The following is a 19,917-nucleotide window of genomic DNA, read 5'->3' on the forward strand; positions in this document are numbered from 1 at the left end:
TGTTATTTCTTCTGGGGAACAAACAGATTTGTTTTAGATCAGAGAGTCAACTGACAGATGGCCTTTGTAAAAACACGCCATTTGCATAAATAAATTATAGTTTTACTACGGTATTCTGCTTTTGCGGATTTGGAAAAATCAATGCCCCCATTCTCTAGAATGGGTCTAAACTGTAAAGAGCAATTTTGTTTAGGTCTGAGGCCACACTGCACAGATCTCTCAACACAGATGCTAAGGTCCAAACTCTGTTTGCATCCTGCCATTTCCCATCACAATTGTCGCAAAGAGCTCTGCCTGGAGGTAACGGGATGATCTCCCAGAGAGCTCAGGCACCAAACAGCAAGATACCAACTGGCACACTTCCCTTAGCTCCGCATTCTGTTTCCATTAAATTTAATGGCACCATGTGCCTTATTTTCCTAACCACAACTTTGCATAATTGGAGCTGACAATATATTTCTCTTAAAAACCTGAAACATTTCATTTTTCTTTACAATATAGCTCATTGGTTAAACATTAAACATTTGGTAGATTCCTTTAAAATCCCAATCAGCCTTACTGCAATCTCAGTCACTACCCATCTTGTAACATACATACATGTAATACACACATCAAATAATTATTTATTCATATCCAGATTTGCATCTATGCACACACATACCCATTCATGTAAATCCCCTTTTCCAGAACCAAAGGGTCAGGACTTAGTATCAAAAGGGACATATTTTGTTGCTGTTTTTAAGAACAAGGATTAGTAAAATGTTTCTTTTGTTAGGAGAGGAAGATGTTCATTTTAGCTAGAAATACTAACGGGGTTTGTTGGCCTAATGATTGCCTATGTGGTCTTTTTTAGAGGATATTATGTCTTTCCCCAAATTATTAAGATCCTAAAGCCACCAGTCTGATTAAGGAAATAAATGTTTAACATTAATTATGTTCATTATTCAAAATATAGCAACAGGAAAGACTTTGCATATTTCTAGCCAATAAAAAATTTTTAAGTCAGATTGCTTAGTGTTTTCCATGCTATAAGGTACATTTAGAAACTATTTATTTCTTAGAATAGTGGGATACCAATTAGTTTGGTGCTTTGTCTGCCTTCATAATCTCAGGCCCCCAACTTGCTATTTAGAGTTATGCCAGTTGGTGCCTTGATGGAATTAATATGGAGACTAGAATTGCCTAATGTACATTCAAAGAACAGCTTAAACCAATTATTTCCATCTACTTTTACAACACTTCCAGGGAATCTCAGGTTACTTCAAAGATCAGAAATCTCAAATAAAATTCATCTGGATATATAAATTTTATATACATATACTTACATATATCAGATATAAATATATACCTATATGACATAGTCCTTCTGAAAAAGAAAATTCATAGGGTAATTGCATACCAAGATGTTAGAAGGGTAAAATGATCACAAATTATAATAGGAGTTATAAACTAGATTAGAACTATTCATGGAAAATAAGGACCCACTCAATTCACACAACATCATAAATTTGGATCATGAGAAAGTAAAAAGGTTTGGGGGGATAAAATCATGACGCTATTTTTAAAATAGATGATTTTTTGGCTGAATTACTGGTAGACTTAATAGAATATGAATCTAGTTGCATGGCTGATTAATTTTTTTCATCCCTAAATCATGCTACATGCCTGTCTCTAAGTGGAGAAGCAATTCATCCTGCATCTCAATAAAATGTTTACTAGACATCCTCGTCGCTAATGGAGTCGACTCACAATCAATACATTTATTCATAATATTACGCACACATACAGGTCAAAGGTTAAGAAAATATTTTCAGTGCAATGGTAATCAAACCTCCTGTTATTGGGCTTTTTGCTGACTCCTTGAGGATACGTATTACGAATGCTCCACGGGACTTTCGATCGCGTGACCAATCACAAAATTCCTTTGCTTAAAGTGAGTGTGCGCGTCCCTACCACCAGATTCAGGCAGGGATTAAAGGCGTGAACCTGCCACTTCCTATCTGCAACTACCAGCAACTTTCTCATCTGCTTTCTGCCTCGGTTTCTCAGTTTGGAGAAAATAGTTCCCAACCCGTGGCGTTGTTGGGAGGATTAAATGACTTAGTAAGGGGAAAGCACGATGCACATAGTGAGCATTCAGTACGTGTAACCTTTTATTATCACTCTTTATTATTCACCTTGTCAGAGGTCCCCTGAGCTAGAGGCCACTGCAGAACTCAAGATAACTGATGAAGTAATAGTCGTGTTGACTTCTTTAAATGTATTTTAACTACACAATGTCATTTGTGTTAAATTTTTGTTTGTGTGTTAAATGTTCAATATTAAATATCTATAATTTAATTACATTGCATATTAGATTGCATCTTTGTCCCCTATGTATCCTGAGAAGTTTGGAGTTGGTGGAAACTGCATTAGGCTGGGTATCTGGAAATGCACTGGAGTCTCTGCTACAAATTACTTGTATGACCTTGGCTGAGTCACTTTACCCACCTGAAAACCAGATTTCTTCCTATAACAAAGGGTTTGACCAGGTGCACTCTGCGATCCCTTCTATTTTAAGAACAAGAATATCATGAAGCTGACATTCCATGTAATTCTCTGAGTTGTGACTGCATCCTCTACTTGAAGAAACCAACCTGTAGAAAATGGGAGAATCCTGACTAGCAAGTTTCTTAGACCCAGCCTTTCTCAGGATAGCACATAATAAAATATTGGGATGAAACGAGTTACATAAAATGCACATAAAAATGACCACACCTACTGTTTTTATTGGGAAGTTACTGGGAGAATGTGAAACTAATATATATTGATGAATTATTAAACTATATGCCAGTTAGCCTGGCTGATTGGGTCACAGGGTAGGAGTATTTTTCAAACACTCCCAGAAGTCTCCTGAACCCCTTTGAGTGTTGGCCTGGGGTTTATTGCTGATCAAGAATGGATAACAGAATTCTCTATAACAAAGGAGATAGGGCTTCCTCTAGGAAGAGGAAATTGAAACCATTATGAGATGCCCTGGGGGATCATTTAAAACCCTTTAAATATATGTCTTGGGAAAAGAGGACTTTATTCTGACCAGATTTCTAACCTGAGAGTACTTTCAAAGACAAAGAACTGTGGGGTTATAAAGAGAGAGGGTAAAAAGAGTAGGGAGAGTGAAGGAAGTCCCAATAAACTAAGACCATTGGGTCCAGGAGAGTGTAAGAAGCCATATGAGATTTAAACAGAGAGAGGTTTATTTGTACCTTTATGATACATGCATGATCTTGTGGGAAGTCGACTGATTTCCCAGCAAAACACGTGTTTAAAAGGCACGTGGTCGAAAGCGCTAGTATCTACTAAACACATCAACAGCCCTGATTAACTAGTATAAATCCAAAGGCAGTGGGCATTTGGGCTCTTCCCACTTAAGCAATTGGAGGCTCTCAGTCACCCCAAGATTCCCCATTGCCAAAACATTTATAAGCTTATAAAGGCAAATATACACAATACTACCACATGGAGAGGCTTTGAAATTCATCCATTTGGCCAATGCTGGAGAACTGTGGGTTTCTCTTTTGTGAAAAGATCAAATTTTTGCCTTTCACAATCCTTTGACTCCTCGTGGAGAAATCAGAAGGAAGCATGGATGGTCCATACATAGCAAGTTAGCATTTCCCACTGAAATTAAACAAATTCTTTTGACTCACTCCCGAGCCAGCCATGGAGCCCTAGCCAACAAATGTCTCGCGTTACAAAGGACGGCACTGGCTTCCAGTAGAAACAGAGCAACTACTAATCCCGTGATCACACCTGATATTGTCCACCACACCGCCATAAAAATATATTTTCTAGAAATCATCAAATATTGGTCCTTAAGACAATACCCCTGTGCTGATGTTAATACGAGCTGATATTACAAATTAACATACTGTAAAGCAAATTAAAAATTATGTCCATGCACAGTCTTAACGCACCAAAACTACATCTGCTACTCTAAATAAATATTACACAACGCTGGATTCTAAATTGGTCTTAATTTATAAAAAGCCCACAGGCATGGATATAATTTCTCAGTTCTTGTGGCTCTGGCCACCCTGTGCTATCGTCCCAGTGGTGGGCACAAACGTTAATGTATTTATTATTGTTTAAGGCACAAGACCAGAGTAGGTGGCATTTTTCGCTTCCACCTTCTAAGGCTTCCCCCAGAACTGCCCGATGAGCGCCCACGCCTTCTTCCACCAAAGGTGGATCCCGCTAACAGAAGACTCTGGATCGTGACCACAGCGCTTCTGTCCCCAGCTCTAGTGTAGGTTCATCTTAGCAAATGGCCCTCAGCGTATCCAGCAGATCCGCTAGCGACGCGGAGGCCGCGCGGTTTCATCTTTAATGCTCCTGAAGGACAATAGCTCATCAAGCCCCACGGAAAGCCCGGGACCCGTCGCGGAGCCTGGGCTGGCGGGGGATGAGGCTGAGCGACTCCTCCTAGAGGTGGTTATGTGGAGAAGGAGCAATCCCTTCTCCCTCCTCCTCCTCCCCCCGCTACTATCCGCGGCCCGGAGAACTGCCGCTTGCCGCCATTGACACGCACAGATAGAACCTAAAGAAAGGCAAAGAGTCCTGCCCGGCACCGGCATCGTGCTGGCCGAACCTGCGTCCGGGAGCGACGCGCGGAGGGCACCGGGCGCCGGGAGCAGGCGGCGTAGCACCAGGTGAGCCCGCCATGGCGATGGCATTATTGTTCGGTGGGCTTAGGGGTTTAGAAACAAAACCCGCCTCGGGGGCAGTGCAAGGTCCGGAGAGAACCCCCTGCCCCTCCCAGCCGCCTGCGGGAGCACCCCAAATAGTCGACCTTCCTCGCAAAAAAAAATAAAGGAAAGAAAGACAGAAAGAAAAATTAATAAATCAATCTGCCCAACTTGCTTCCTCGGGAAATAAAGGGGGTATTGCTAGAGAAGAGGTAAAATTCCTGTGGCCGGAGAAGAGCTGGGAGCATCTTGGGCGAAAAGGGAGGGAGGAGGAGGGATTCGGGGTCCAGCGGCTGGCCCGGGACAAGGCTGGACCTGGAGGGAGCGCTGGGCTCCTGGTGATGAAGAGTTTGGGGCGAAGAGGGAGGAGGGAAGCAAGCGCCCGGCCACTGAGGGGGACCGGTCTAGAGCTATGGGCTGCGCAGGGACCGAGGGAGCCCGGCAAGGCCGCTTAGGGGTGCCGGGCTGGGCGCCGGCTGCTTCGGGCTGACAATGGAAGGGGCGCGGAGGCGCCGGGCGGAGGAAAGGGACCGAGGCCCGGGGGGCGGGCCGCGCTGGGGAAGGTCAGGCGGGGGACGCGGGGCAGCGGGGACGAGGATGCGGGGAGCCGGGTGCCGCCGGCAGCCGTGAACCCCGGGTCGGCGCGGAGGAGGGTTCGGGGCCGGGCACTCCCCTCCGGTTCCCTTTCCGGGGCGCCCGGTGCGGACGCGCGCAGCGCTTTCGCCGGGAAATGGCGGCCCCTGCACTGCTCGCTTGGGCAGTCCTGGGTTCCCGCTTTGCGCGGGAAAAAAATAATAATAATAAGGAAAGAGGGAATAAAAGTAAAGTAGTTGCGACGTAGCAAAGGGCTGCGCCGGGCGCCAGTCACGTTGCGAATCGCGTGCGGGGCGCGGCGGGCGGGGACCGGCCCTGCCTCCCGGAGCTCCCTGCCCGCTCTCTAGGAGCACCCTAGTTACAGCCTCGCCCGCCTCCTACATCGCTCCTTTTGGGTGTATTTCCCCGCCTTTCTTCGTGGGGGCGACCCCGCTCCTGCCCTCTTTGTTCCACACAACAATGGCCAAAAGGGCACTGAGCCCGCAAAGGGCCAAATGCGCCTCCTCAAGGAGTTTCCAGTCTCTGAAATGGGCCATCACGGACTTGACTTAAGGCCGGGTCACTGCTGGGGTTTATTGGCAATGGCTAATAAAAGGGGCGAGAAGAAATGGACTGAGAAATCAAAGCGCGGGTCCATGTGTGTTTGAGGGGGTGCTGCGGCCACCAAGGCCCCAAAGGCCGGATGGTAGAGGCAGTTCTTGCATTCCAACAGCGCTGGTGAACTAAGGTATCAGGCCAGGCTCCGTCCAGCCCAGGGGAATTCTAAACAGGGCCCAGGTCTAAGTCCCCCAGACCTAAGGAGCCCACTCCCTTAGGGGCAGTCAATCCACCATTTGTAAATGGTTTCTTCACTTTTCTCACTCAGGTTTGTGTTGAAATAAAATTGTACCCTCACTGGGCTGTGCAGTTGCTGTTGAAACGGTTCAATCCTTGAGAGAAAAAGAAACATTCGTAAGAGCGGAAATGTGTCTTCGTTTTTGTTGCTTCTTATCTAGGACCAGTTCCTTTGTGAAACACAAACTAAGTTACACATAATTCTCAATTCATTCATATTGAACTGAAAGTTATCTCTTACCCCATTGGATAATTTTATTTCAAGTAAATATGTTCAGAGTGCCACTATTTGGAACCACGCTCATGGAGTTTTAGAAATGCTTTAGCCCAAGATTATCATATACATAAATCAAGGCACTGCCTCCAGGAAAAGTTTCTCTAGAATCGCACAATTCACACCTTCGAAAACCCCTCTCCTGTATCTAAATTTCCTTTAAAAATATGCCCAGTTCTCCACTGCAGGTTTACCTACCCTGTCATAGTTCTTCCTCACCTGGATCCATTTATTGCCTTGCTTTAGGCATTATTAATGGTTTCCTCCATTTCAGAATTCTATAAAAGAATTTACCTCCTTGGATTCAGAATGTTCCAAAGATTCTAACCTTACTCCCTCACTATTCTATCTTCTGTCTAGTTCCCAGGGATTCTGAGGCGCCTTTAGTCTGTTCTTTCCCAGTGGGTGGGACACCCTGTGAGTTATTGTCTGAGACAACCAGGTCTGTTTTCACTGCCTCCTGCCAGCAAAGCAGGAGGGAATCCTGTCTTAGACAACTTTAAATGAAAGATATCTGTACTTGTTTGGGGGACAGATGTGCAAAAATTCAACCCACTTTCTTAAGAGTCTTTTTCATTCTTAAGAAATAACCTCAGTTAGATGCGATCTTGGTAAATGCTTTTGAAAAGTGTGTTTTGCACAGAAATGAGCAAAGAACTTATGGTTAGAAATCATTCAACAAGCATTTATTGAACACCAGTTATTAAACACCTCTGAATGGGGGAAGATATGTAAATATGAGGTAATCCTGAGCCTGCTCTAAGAGAGTTTTCAATTCCAAGCCTAGTAGATAAGCTACGTGTGTAAGTAAAACAAGATAAAAAGTGATTAATATCGGCAAACAAGTGGGAAAACGGGTATTTTCATATACTGCTGACAAATGTGTAAATTGATAGAGCCAATTTTGAGGGCAGTTTGGCATTATTCAAATTAATAATGTGCATCTTCTGTGACCAGCAATTCCATTTCTTGTATGTGTCCTAGAGAAGCAGGTATATTTGTGCACAGATTATGTAATTCCCTTCCATTGCAGAGTTTTGGTAGTTCTGAAATTGAAAACATCTCATGGCCATCAATAGGGAATGGCTAAGTAAACTCTGGTACAGCTATCCTCTGGAAAATTAGGCAGCAGTTAAAAAAGATGAAGTAAGTCTATCTACATTGAGACCGAAAGGTCACCAAGATGTGGTATTAATGGAAAATGCAAATTGAAGAAATATACATATCGTATGGTACCATTTATGTAAAAACAAAGCTATGTATTTCTGTAAGTAAAAATGCATACGTACATGGACAGGGAGGGTGTAGAACAAGACACCCACTAAGAGAGACAAGAATTGGAGGAATTGTCAAAAAGGAATTTAGTCATGTCATTATTCATACCCATCCATAACCATGGTTGTAATAGTTGAAATTTATGTATTGCTTGGATAACTAAATATAATTAACAATTTAAAAGTGACCGATATGTGTAATAAAAATCACAAATAAAATGCTACAACAATTTTTAAAGAAGAAGAAAATTCTAGGCTGGAAGGGAGGGATTGCGCTAGGCTTCATGGAGAATGCAGTACATTGGGAGGGAGAAGGGGGAAGGAGACAAGGCAGGTAGCAGGAAGCCTGATGCAGACACCTCGCTCTAGCTACCTAGTTCCTCCTCTTTCTCTTCAACAGGATTATGTAAATTCCCTCACGAGGCTGAGGCCTGGCCTGGCCTGCCCTGCCAAGGTTCAGATTGAGGAGTGAACTAAATGAACAGTTCACAATTTCTTTCATCACTATGATTCTATGAATGTCTTAAATTGGAAGGAAAAAAAATGAGCCAATAGAGTGACCACTGCCCCTCCTATGCCACATCTTTTATTGCGGCTGAAAGTAGGAAGGGAGACTAAATGATTGATCACTCAAGTCCCTTTCAATCTTAGATTATGGTTTTGTGAAATCCTATGATTCTGACATGGCGATGATTGTGTATCCTCAGGCAAATGGAATTTGGGGAATATAGGATTAGATGAAGAAGGGCCCCAAACTGGTCAGCCTTGGGAAAAACAAAACTATTCGCTGTCATGGAGGTTCTCAGTATATTATGTCACTCTCAGAGTTTTCCCAGGGTTAAAATTTCATTTTCACCCCTTTACACCAACCAGTTCCTAAAACCAATGAGGGAAGTAGAAAGGTGTTGTTGAGCCTCGTGTTATCATACACACAATGTCAAGTACTCTGATATTGTAGTACAGCTGACCCTTGAACAACCGTGTTTGAACTGCGCAGGTCCACTTATATGCGGATTTTTTTAAATAAACACTGTAAATGTACTTTCTGTCGATGTAAGAACGTCCAAATCTGTCGAGAATTTTTATGAGTTTATTTGAGCCAGAGGACACACCTGGCAGCAAGATCTCAACAGGTCGAGAAAATACTCCGGTCACACTTATGATTTTCTTAATAACATTTTCTTTTTTCTAGCTTACTTTATGGTAAGAATATAGGATATATGAGTAATACATACAACACAACCTGTGTTAATCGACTCTATGCTGTGGGAAGGCTTCTGGGCCACAGTAGTCTATTAGGAGTTAAGTTTAGGGGGAGTAGAAGTTCTACGTGGATTTACGACTGCACAGGACTCAGCGTCCCTAACCCCACCCAGCATTGTTCAAGGGTCAACTGTAGTCGCTTTTGAAATGGAGGGACAATGTTAGCCTGTGTTTTGTGAAAATAATTCTCTAAAACTGTTTCTTTTGTGGAAATAAGTCAATGGCAATAATAGCCAATGTCTATTAGATGTCTGCTGCCTGCCAGGTACTTTTCCAAGCACTTTATGTGCATTAACCTATTTAATTCTTAGTAAGTGCGTTAAATAAGATACGTATTAAATAGTACCTAGTCATATAGGTAGATACTGTTATCATACCCATTTTATAGAAAAGAAAAGAGAGGTTGAGAACGTGCCCAAGGTCACCCAGCACACAACTGGTGCGTAGTAGAGTTGGGATTCCAGCCCAGGCAACCTCACTTCTCAGCCCTATATCCTAAGTCCATGTGGTGAGAAGAAGGAGCTGCCAGCATTCCAATGACTTAGATGATGTTCATTTTAATATTAGTATATGCAAACTTTTATTTTAAAACTTATTTGCATCACTGTTTTACTTATGTCAGATGAAAGCTGTTAAGAGCATCAGATTGAGCCACATAACTCTGTACTTTAAACTGTCTTGTCACAAAGTATTAAATAAGATAAATTTGGTGGTTTCTCTGAAGCCTTTAATGTTCATTTATCCATCTCACCATCCATCATACTTTGTCCGATTTATTTGACTGGCATTGCCAATTTCGACTAGGAATGGAGTAAGTAATTCAAGTCAGAATTCTCATGCTTTGACAGAAATGTGCGTGCAAATCTGAGTCGGACCACCACCCTCCGTATAGGGACGTGTACTTCTGTGATGTCAGAAGAATTAGCCACAGTGACCATATTGTTTAGCCTCAGATCACAAAACGTGGTCTGACCAAGGATTTGGGGGTTGTTTCTGGATGAGAGGCAGTCCTGAGGATATAGTTTAGATGCCTAAATTTGGGGTGTTTCCATGACTACAGGACAAAAATATAACAAAATAAAATCAAACTTACCCTGGAAAATCCAGGCCCTGTGTTTACTGGCCTGGCACTGCTAATGGTATAGACACAGAATTATGTAACTTAGGTTTTGTGCTGCCTTCATTGTTCAATAAAACCATTAAAATTAAACAGTGGTGGTAGGCTACAAAAAGGTGAATTACAGTAGCTTATACAATACATAACATAAAACTTTTAAATCAGACCATAATTCACTGGGTTCCCCAGAGTGCTAAATTTCCAAATTGATCAATCTTCTAGAAATTCAGTGAACTCAAGTGTTGCCCCCTTGCTACTAAACTGGATTTCCACCTCAGTTGCTCTGTAGTAAACAATGTAGATTATTGTCTTGGCGGGGAGAAGAGGCGGTCCTGTAAACAAAATAAAAAAGAGTTTTCAAGCCCGTTTTTCTTTTCTATGGTTATCATGGGTGATAAATAGTGACTTCAAAGGAAAGATCACCTGGATGTGACTTAATTCTACCCAGTGGTTCTGTCTCTATGAGTGTAAGTAACAGATGGGGTAGGGTCAAAAGGAGTGACATTTTGAGCATTTTTGTAGAATAGCAGCATCTTTCAGTTTGGAAAGGACCTCAGAGGTACAGTGGTTCTCAGATGGAGCTCCCAGAACCCAGAGTTCCTCCAGGGCCAAGGCAGGAAAGGTGGGGACCAAGCCATTGAGGTTCCTAGGTACCTCCCCACTCCAATCAGCACAGCTCCCCTTCCATCTGTTTTATATATTAGAGCTCCTGAAAGGTTTTGTTTGAGCAAAAGGGAAGTTCTGAAAAACCAGCCGATTTGCCTAAGGTGCACAGCAGGTCAGTGCAGAACTGGCACCACCGCCGCCACGGCCACCGCCACCACTACCACCAGCACCACCACTACCACCACCACCACCACCATTGCTGCACACACACCCTCTGGTCCACTGCACCTTCCATTCTACCTTCATGACGCCCCCTGGAGGTCTAGCAGGTTCCACCCACAGATGGAATGACACTATGACTAGTAGTTGCCCTTACTTAGTGCAGCTGATACAGTGTGCCAGGGCCCAGGGGCTAAGGCGAACCCACGGAGCGACACTGCCTGTCACCAGCCTTGAACACTGCAACGGAAGCCACAGCTCCCCAGCCACTTGTCCCCACAGTGCAACCACTGCCTGAGGACCGACAGTAAGGAAAACGGGTGGGAAGGAACAGGCAGGGAAAGGGATGGAAAAAGGGGTTCCTGGGGCAGCTGCCTCTGCTTAAAGCACAGTATGTTCTCGCTTTGAGAGCGCACAACTGGTCCATCCTATATACTCAGTTGTTCAGCAGTCATGGGTGTCTCTGGAAGCCCCTCATGAATCAGGCAGCATAAAGGCCTGCAGCCCCCCTGTTGTCTGGTACTGGTACACTCACTCCCACCCCCAAAGGGAGCTCCCGAATCCCTTCACTCCCACCTGAGACGCTCCTCTTGGCTCAGAAGAAAACAGTCCCCTGCTTAGAGACGCAAGACAGACCATTGTTTCTAGTAGTAAACCTCACTACTAATGAGAAATTCTTAGATTTGAGGAAATAGGATAGCTTGCCCACTGTTCCTATTTGTCGCTTCCCAAAAAGCAAAAAGACAAGAGACCAGGCTGAACCCAGTGAAGGGTTTTGTTTTTGTTTTCCGTGAATAAATAGATTCAGTAAGGCAAATGGCTCATTTTCTTCTGGGATGCATTACTGTAACTCACATTCAAGGAGAACTGAAGTTATTTTTATCCCTTCATTTATATTCATTTTTCATCCAACTAGTACCACAGGTGGCCAAATATACTTATATTAGAAAATACTGTAAGACTAATAAAAAGAAAACACAATATGTATATCAACAACTTGTACTTTTCTCTTAAAAAAAAAAAACTTTAGCTCGGTTTCGACAAAGACAAAACATGTTAAAAGTCATTGTATTCTCCAGGGGCAGCAGATATCCTAAATCCACTTCGTATCTGTTCCCATCCTGTTCTGCTCCCCTCTAGAATGCCCAAGATGGGCACACATTCTTTGCCTCTGAATTATACAGAATGTGCTGGCAGTTGAGCTTCCCGCTAGATTATTCCAAGACATGACTTGAAATACTTTTTTAAAAGGGAATGGTTTGTAATCCAATGGTATAATTTAAATAAATTGGGTTAATGCTTGGTTCTAACGTTCATGGATGGTTAATTTGGTTAATTTGATCCAAGTGTCATTTTGATGAAATTGCATTTGATAGAGCTCTTTACATTATAAATTGTTAATGTGCTTTAACAGATATGACGATAAAATTATTGACTATTCTCATTCACTTAAAGGTGGCCTTGGAAGAAAATGGTTTGGAAAGTATTACTTCTGCAATAATGATTTGCCCTCAGAGTTCATAAATGGAAGTGTAATAGAGCAAGTGATTTAGCTAGTATTACTGAAAATGGTTTTTACAGCTACAAAATAATACTAACAAACAATTATTTTAATACAGTACTTAGAGTAACACCAAAATATATTAGATTTCTATTAGTCGAGAGGCAAAAAGATTTTTTATACCCTTTAAAAATATATTTCTACATATAGTTAATGTATTTATATTGAATTCCCTTATGTCCTACCTAGTTTTATTTCATCTCATTTTATTCTCCCAAAGGATAGTTTTCAACTGACAAAGATGCTTCATGACAGTGTCTACTTCATTTTTTCATAAATATTTACAATATAAAATATTCTGAAGCACAATACTACAGATTAGGGAAATATCTTGGGGACTAAAAGTGAATAAATTGAATAAATTGCAACAATTTTAAAACAGTACACAAACCCATTAGGGGATGACACTGTGAATTTCATGTTCATGTGTATTTCAGAAAGCAGTATTTAAAGTTCTTTTTAAATTCATTCCATCATTAAAAAGCTATAAGACCCCTTATTTCTTTAAAATATTTAATATAAATTTAAAATAATGTATAAAAGAAAGCATTTTGATTTGTATACTGCTGAAGAGAATGACCTGAAAGAGAACTTTAAAATGACCTGATTCCAAATCCTTTGTCAAGGTGGGTCATCAGCCCAACCAAACCTCACCTGTGACACGCTGGCCTGTAATCATTGTTCCTGGTCTCAAATGACTCACTGCTCTCTCTTTTTTAAAAGCCGCTTTGCAGAAGCTTGATAGCAGAATTTAAATGATCATTTAAATCAGGATTGCTAGTGGCTTCTAATGGACCATCTTGCTCATTGGCTAGAGTTTACCAAGTTCCTCATTGCTTTACATATAACACAAATTTCAAGAAGTTGTTTGAGACATAAAAAAATGGGTTACTCTTTATCAGTTCTTTATGCTTGTCAAAGAATTTATTTAAATGAAAAGAAAATATTGGTCTAAAGAAACCAGACTCTCGTCTTCATGAAGGCAGTCAGTGTATATTAAGTAAAGTTTACTATTTCCCATCAATAGCAAATGCTTGATTTTTCCTTTCTTTTCTCTCCTGGGATTACAATATCATTTTAAATATTGTTCATAGGAACCCCATATGCTATAATCATACAAATACAGGCACACTGAACCTGATTCTATTATATTAATGAGTCTTATACAATTTCTTGATACAAAATTTTATATTCCTCAATTATCTCAAGACCAATTAGTTTCCAATGACTCACCTGATGAAAGTGATCTAAATTTTTCAGTATGACATTATTACTCAATTATAAAACAGTTGAGTTTTTTTCTCCTTGCCAGCATACTCATTTATAGGCTAATTCTCAAATGATATTTGTTAAGATGTTAAATTAAAATGACACTTTCAGTTTCTAGTTCAAAATGATGGACTGAGCACATGTGTTTTCCTTCTCTAGAGCCCCCCAAAATAATGGTAAAGAAGTACAAAGAAAATAAATGCTTAACAACAAAGGGGCAGGGGCTGGTGTTGGTCATCAGCAGATGGGAGATGTCAACAAATTTTGGGGAGACTGAAAGCTCATGGAACCATGTAGGCAACATCACAGGGGAAGCCACAACTAAGAAAGAATAAAAGCAAGAGGGAGCTGCACTGAAGGTGGGCAGGGTGGGAAATTTGGAATCATTGAAGGTCTGTCTCCAGAACAGCTAGGTGAATCAGCCTCTCTCCCTCCCCTACTCCTAGTAGAGTTTCTGGCAATCTGGCATTTATCCCCCAAACTAACAACCTGAGGTGTCCTCTCCAAAGAAATTGAACAATTACAGGGCAGGTCTAGAACTTCTAGGATGAATGTGAGTCCACAAAGTAAAGCTCCCTCATTCTGGCGTTCAGGGGCTCTCAGTTCCTAACGGGGCACTCTAAGATGTGCCTGCCAATTGGCATGCCCTCCACAAGCACACAGAGGTCCCAAACAGGAACCATGTTTATCAAACAATAGTTGAGGAAAGTTTTGCTATCTGCCTATAATCATAATCAACCTTGTCTTTCGTTCTTAAATATGAATGCATGACCAAAGGTCAACGGACATTTAAGCAAAGCCAACATGAAAGAGAAAGATGAAAATATATACATAGCAAAACTGACTGGAGAAAATAATTTAGAGAACAGAAAATAACATAAACATATCCTAACTATTATACTTTCAGAGAGATCTGAGGATATAGTGCCTTCATAAAAGAACAGGATGCTATGAAAAGGGAACAATCAGAGAACAAGAAAGAGCTCTTGGATATTAATAATATGATTACCAAAATTAGGAATTAAAAGGACTAAAAAAAATAGAAGGAAAAGTATGAGACTTCGAGGAGCAATCCAGGAGATCAAATACCTAGTTTACAGGCATCCCAGTAATAAACAAGGGAAGAGTGAGAGAAATAAAGAGATGAGGAAAAATAAATACAAACAGAAAATTCTCAGAGTTATGAAAGACACGAATCTTCAGATGGAATGGGCTCATGACCAAGTGCTGAGTAGGATTAATGGGGTGGGGGAGAACCCACAACTGAACACATCCTAGTGAAATTTTACAACGTAAAGAGAAAATCTGAAAGCTTAGAGGATGGGGCACTAAATTTCTCTGTAACGCTAGATGCTAAAAATGATGGATCGGTGGCTTCAAAATGTTGAAGCAAAATGATTTTGATGCTAAAAATCATATGCCCCACCTAATGATAATCCAAAGATTATTCAATAAAGACAATTCCGTTTGTGTAAGAAAACAAAGTTTACTGTCTCTGAAGAGGTACATGAAGTGGATACCAAGAAAACAAGGGAGAAAGCCAAGAAAGAGGAAGTTGTGGGATCAGGGATGAACTAGGAAGACAGCCCCAGGGTGACCACTAGGTAAAACATCCATTGCACACTGGAGCTCGAGGTCAGAGGGCTTCACCAGAAATGTCACTTGGAAGGAAGTGGCCCCTGCAAAGATCTTCGTGATTGAGAAGCTGGGTGATATTTAGGGTATGGTAAAGGCACAGTTCCTTTTTGTCAACAAGAACAAAGAAAATTACAGTTGATCATTATTATTCACGGATTCCATATTTATACATTTGCCTACTTGCTAAAATGTATTTGTAACGCCCAAATCCATACATTATTCATAGTGCTTTTGCTGTCATTTAAGGATATGCAGAGCCGCAAACTATTTGAGCCACCCGTGATTGCGCACCTTCCCAGCTGAGGTCGAACAAGGCCAGACTCAGCCTCCTTGTTTCATCTCTCACACTGTAAACTAGTGTGGTTTGCATGGTCTATTTAGTGCCACATTGTTCACATTTTTGTGCTTTCTATTGGTGCTTTCACTGTTTTAAAAGGCCCAATGCATTGTCCTGAAGTGCTGTCTAGTGTTCCTAAGCACAGGAAGGCTACGATGTGCCTTGTGTAGAAAATACTTGTGTTAGATAAGGCTTGTTCAAGCATAAGTCATAGTGCTATTTGCCACGAGTTCAGTGGTCATCAGTAATATTAAGTAAGGTGTCTTTAAACACACACATGAAACAAGGTTATGTATTGATCCACTGATGAAAAAGTTGTGACTAAGGGCTCACAGCATCCTAACCCTGTTTCCCCTAGAGCAGTAGTTCACGATTCACTAATCCAGTGTTCCTGGCTACGTGATAGAACAGAACTACAGTAGTCCCCCTTATCCACAGAAGACACATTCCAAGACCCCTAGTGACCCGAAGCCTCAGAGAGAACCAATCCTTTATATACAGTAAGTCCTCAGTTAACATCTTCGGTAGATTCTTGGAAACTGTGATTTTAAGTGAAACAACGCATAATGAAACTAATTTCATCATAGGCTAGTTGATATAAAATTAAGTTCCTATGGCATCTTTCTGGTCACAAAAATATCAGCAAACTTCTAAATAAAGACCCAAAACACTTCTAATATTAAACATTGAAATAAATGTGAGCTATACATACACTTAAGAAAGATTCATAAAAACACACAAGATAATGATTTTCCAACCTGCTTACTCCAGTTCAAGGTTGCTGGTGGCCGGAGCCTCTCCTGGCAATTCAGGGGCACAAGGCAGGCCCGCACCCTGGACAGGACGCCCTTTCATCGCAGGACACAATCACACCCACACTCATTCAGACTGGGACAACTTAGACATGCCAGTTCCCCTAAAATTAATAGAAGACCCGGTATATATTATGTTATATTATATTATATTATATTATATTATATTATATTATACCCGGTCTTATGTTATATAAGACTGGGTCTTATAGTAAAATAAGACTGGATCTTCTATTAATTTTTGCTCCAAAAGATGCATTAGAGCTGATTGTCTGGCTAGGTCTTATTTTCGGGGAAACACGGTATGCACATCTTTGGGATGTGGGAGGAAACCAGAGCCCCAGAGAAAACCCACGCAGATGGGGAAGAAAGTGCAAACTCTACACAGATGGTGGTCCCAGCTAAGAATCCATTGTTTTTCCTCATCAACACTATAACGAAACGATTATTTCAGGACCTGCTATACTGTGATTTTTCCTATACCTACATACCCTTGCTGAAGTCGTTGTATAGTCAATGCTTTCTGGTGCAACACATTGCTGTCAGTCAGAACACGTTTTCTGATTACATCTTCCACCCACAAATTTAATGCCTTTTCTATCTTAACTGAGCACTCACATGCTGTGGCTATAACTCTTGCTGTTTGAGGTGCCACAGCAAAACTGGCATGAATTTCTTTTTCCTTCTTCACAATTTTACCAATAGAAGATCCATTCTTACCATAGCTTTTAAAAACCTTCGCATACAATTTTTTTTTCTTTCCTTAAGTTGAGAACTTTCACCTTTTCACTTAAAGGAAGCACTTTATGGCTTCTCTTTGTCATAGCTGAACCGCTGGAATTTCTATTCTTGCACTTTGGGACTATTATGAAGTAAAATAAGAGCTGCTGAACCACAAGTGCTGTGATACTGTGACAGTCGATCTGATAACCAAGATGGCAGCTACTACGTGACAAATGGCTGGGAGCACATACAGCATATAGACGCTGAACAAAAGGATAATTCACATCCCAGGCAGGAAGGTGAGAAGCAGCATGAGATTTATCACGCTCTTCATAACAGTGCACAATTTAGAACCTATGAATTGTTTATTTCTAGAATTTTTCATTTCGTATTTTTGGGCCCAGGTTGACCATGTGTAACTGAAAGCAGAGAAAGAGAAACCACAGGTAAAGTGGGAACGACTACTGCACATAATGTGACTCAGCCGTAATCAGTAACTTGGTGGAGGAGTTATACAGGAAAAATGAAGCCAATATAAAGTGGAATGGTTTTGAATAACACATTTTTCAAAACAGAAAGAATTTACTTCTTGATACTACAACTCAAGTGTCTTCATGTTAGACCACAGAGAAGGAAATGGGAGATTAGCACCCCCCTCATTTCTGACGGGAACAGTATTTACAAAGTCTTAATCATATAAATGCTGCTTATGGGAACTTAATTCCCAAAATAAACCTAGAGACAAAAATGAAGATTTCATTGTGGTTACAGAACAAAATATAAATGTTGTGAATTGGGACAATGGAAAGTATGGAAGACAGAGGTAGAAATACAGAGGTAAAGTAGGGAGGAGAGGACCAGGGAAAGATTACGGTGTGAATATCCTCCTCTTACCTAAAAAAGTCTCAACAGATAATACCTAAAGTTGGTGGAGTCAGAAATAGAGATTGAAGTGTATTATGTAACATTTTTAAGGTAATCAATGAAGAAAATAAAAATGAAAATATACTGTCAACAATTGGAAAAGGGAGGAAAAAAGTGAATTAAGTTCTCATCCTTCTCAAACAGGCATTGACAGAGACTGTCTAAAAGGGAAAATAAATTATTCATAGGACATAGAGGTGTAAACATTAGAGTTTTGGAAGTAACCATTAGAACTCAAATTAGAAGTTATTACATGGAATGGCCTCTGGAAGTGAGATTGGGGGTAGAAAGAGTGGAGAGGAAGACCGTTGCTTTTCAATTGTATGCATTTCTTTACCTTTTTGCTTCATCGTGCTATATATAAGTGTCACTCAGATTTAACGATGAAATAAACCCAGAATTTTAAATAACTTCTTTAACTTCCTTGTTTTCCTCACTTCACAGTGACCTTGAGCAAGTCATAATTATACATTTTAGCTTGTTGATGGGCTGTAACAGAGAAGTTCCCAGATTTTCTCAGTTCACGGAGAATTTAGTGTCTCAGTCCTTTTTTCTCAGAGTCCCTAAGCCAGAAGAAATGCCTAGCTCCATTTATTAAATGATTAGATCCACACAACTTAATAGTATTTATGTCCTAATAATTGAATAACTGTTTGAAAAAATACTAGCACATGAATTTTTATCCCAATCTTATCCATTCTTAAATAATTTTTATCCCATTCTTAAATAACCACAATGAATTACAAATAATATATTTGCACCTATTGGTGCTGCACATTTTCTCAAACCGTAGGTTCAGATTGGACACTGCTACTCTCGTTTTCTGTTCCACATTGATGTTCACCAGCCCTTGCTTTTAATCAGAGCAACAGCCAAAAGCTCAGCTTTGCAAAGATATGGGATTGTCAAAAGTAAGATATAATGGAAACTACCATGAACCACTCGTAGAACCACTGGGAGATGCTTGTGGGGTCCAACAGAGTTTGAGTGTCACTTTATTTTCTTTGAAAACTTAAACATTTGCTAATGTGTCCCAGGGTGCAAGGACACATAGTTTGGGAACCACGTCTCCAGCATCTATTTGAAATTTTATTGGAAAATATTTGAGGACAAGGGACCTGTATATTCCACAATATTTAATATTGTTTCTTGTTGAATAATAAATGCTCTAAGGTTCTGGTCAAGATGATGGAGTAGATAAATGCTGTGCTTACATCCTCTCATGACCACATCAAAATTACAACTAAACTACAGAATAACCATCATTGAGAATCACCTGAAGTCTAGATGAACACAAGTCCTATAACTAAGGACATATAAAAGAAGCTATGTGGAGACTGGTAGGAGGGATGGAGACATGGAGCAAGTTGTCCCACATCCACATGTGGTGGATAAAAATCAAGAGGGATATCTCAGTTGCAGAGGTCCCCACTGAAGAGCCAGGGGTCCCAGCCCCACACCAGAATCTCCAGCCCAGGGCTCCAGTGCTGGGAAGAGAAGTCCCCATAACTTCTGGTTGTGAAAACCAGCAGAGATTGTGGCTGAGTAAGACAGAGGGTTGCTGGAGTCCCAGGAGTTTCTCTTAAATGGCTTGTGCATAGACTTACTCACGGACAGAATCACTTGTTCTGGGCTCCAGCGCTGGGGCAACATCTCAAAATGCTCCAGGGACATATGGGGAAGAAATGAATTGTCTGGCTGCAGGGCAAGGGCCACAGGGCAAGGGCCGAAGGGACAGCTTTCTC

At 41.1% G+C, this 19,917-nt stretch overlaps 1 protein-coding gene across 1 annotated transcript in view; it reads left to right on the forward strand.

Annotated features, from left to right (window-relative positions):
• Positions 1-4,285: 4,285 nt before the first annotated feature.
• Positions 4,286-19,917, forward strand: part of MACROH2A2 (macroH2A.2 histone) — a 63,781-nt gene continuing 48,149 nt past the window's right edge. The window contains exon 1 of the mRNA XM_019712459.3: positions 4,286-4,691. The gene's annotated coding sequence lies outside the window, so the exon portion shown is untranslated. The remainder of the gene's footprint in view (positions 4,692-19,917) is intronic.

Source organism: Rhinolophus sinicus, chromosome 15 (genome assembly GCF_057876585.1).
Source record: "Rhinolophus sinicus isolate RSI-liver-muscle chromosome 15, RSI-T2T, whole genome shotgun sequence".
NCBI lineage: Eukaryota > Metazoa > Chordata > Mammalia > Chiroptera > Rhinolophidae > Rhinolophus > Rhinolophus sinicus.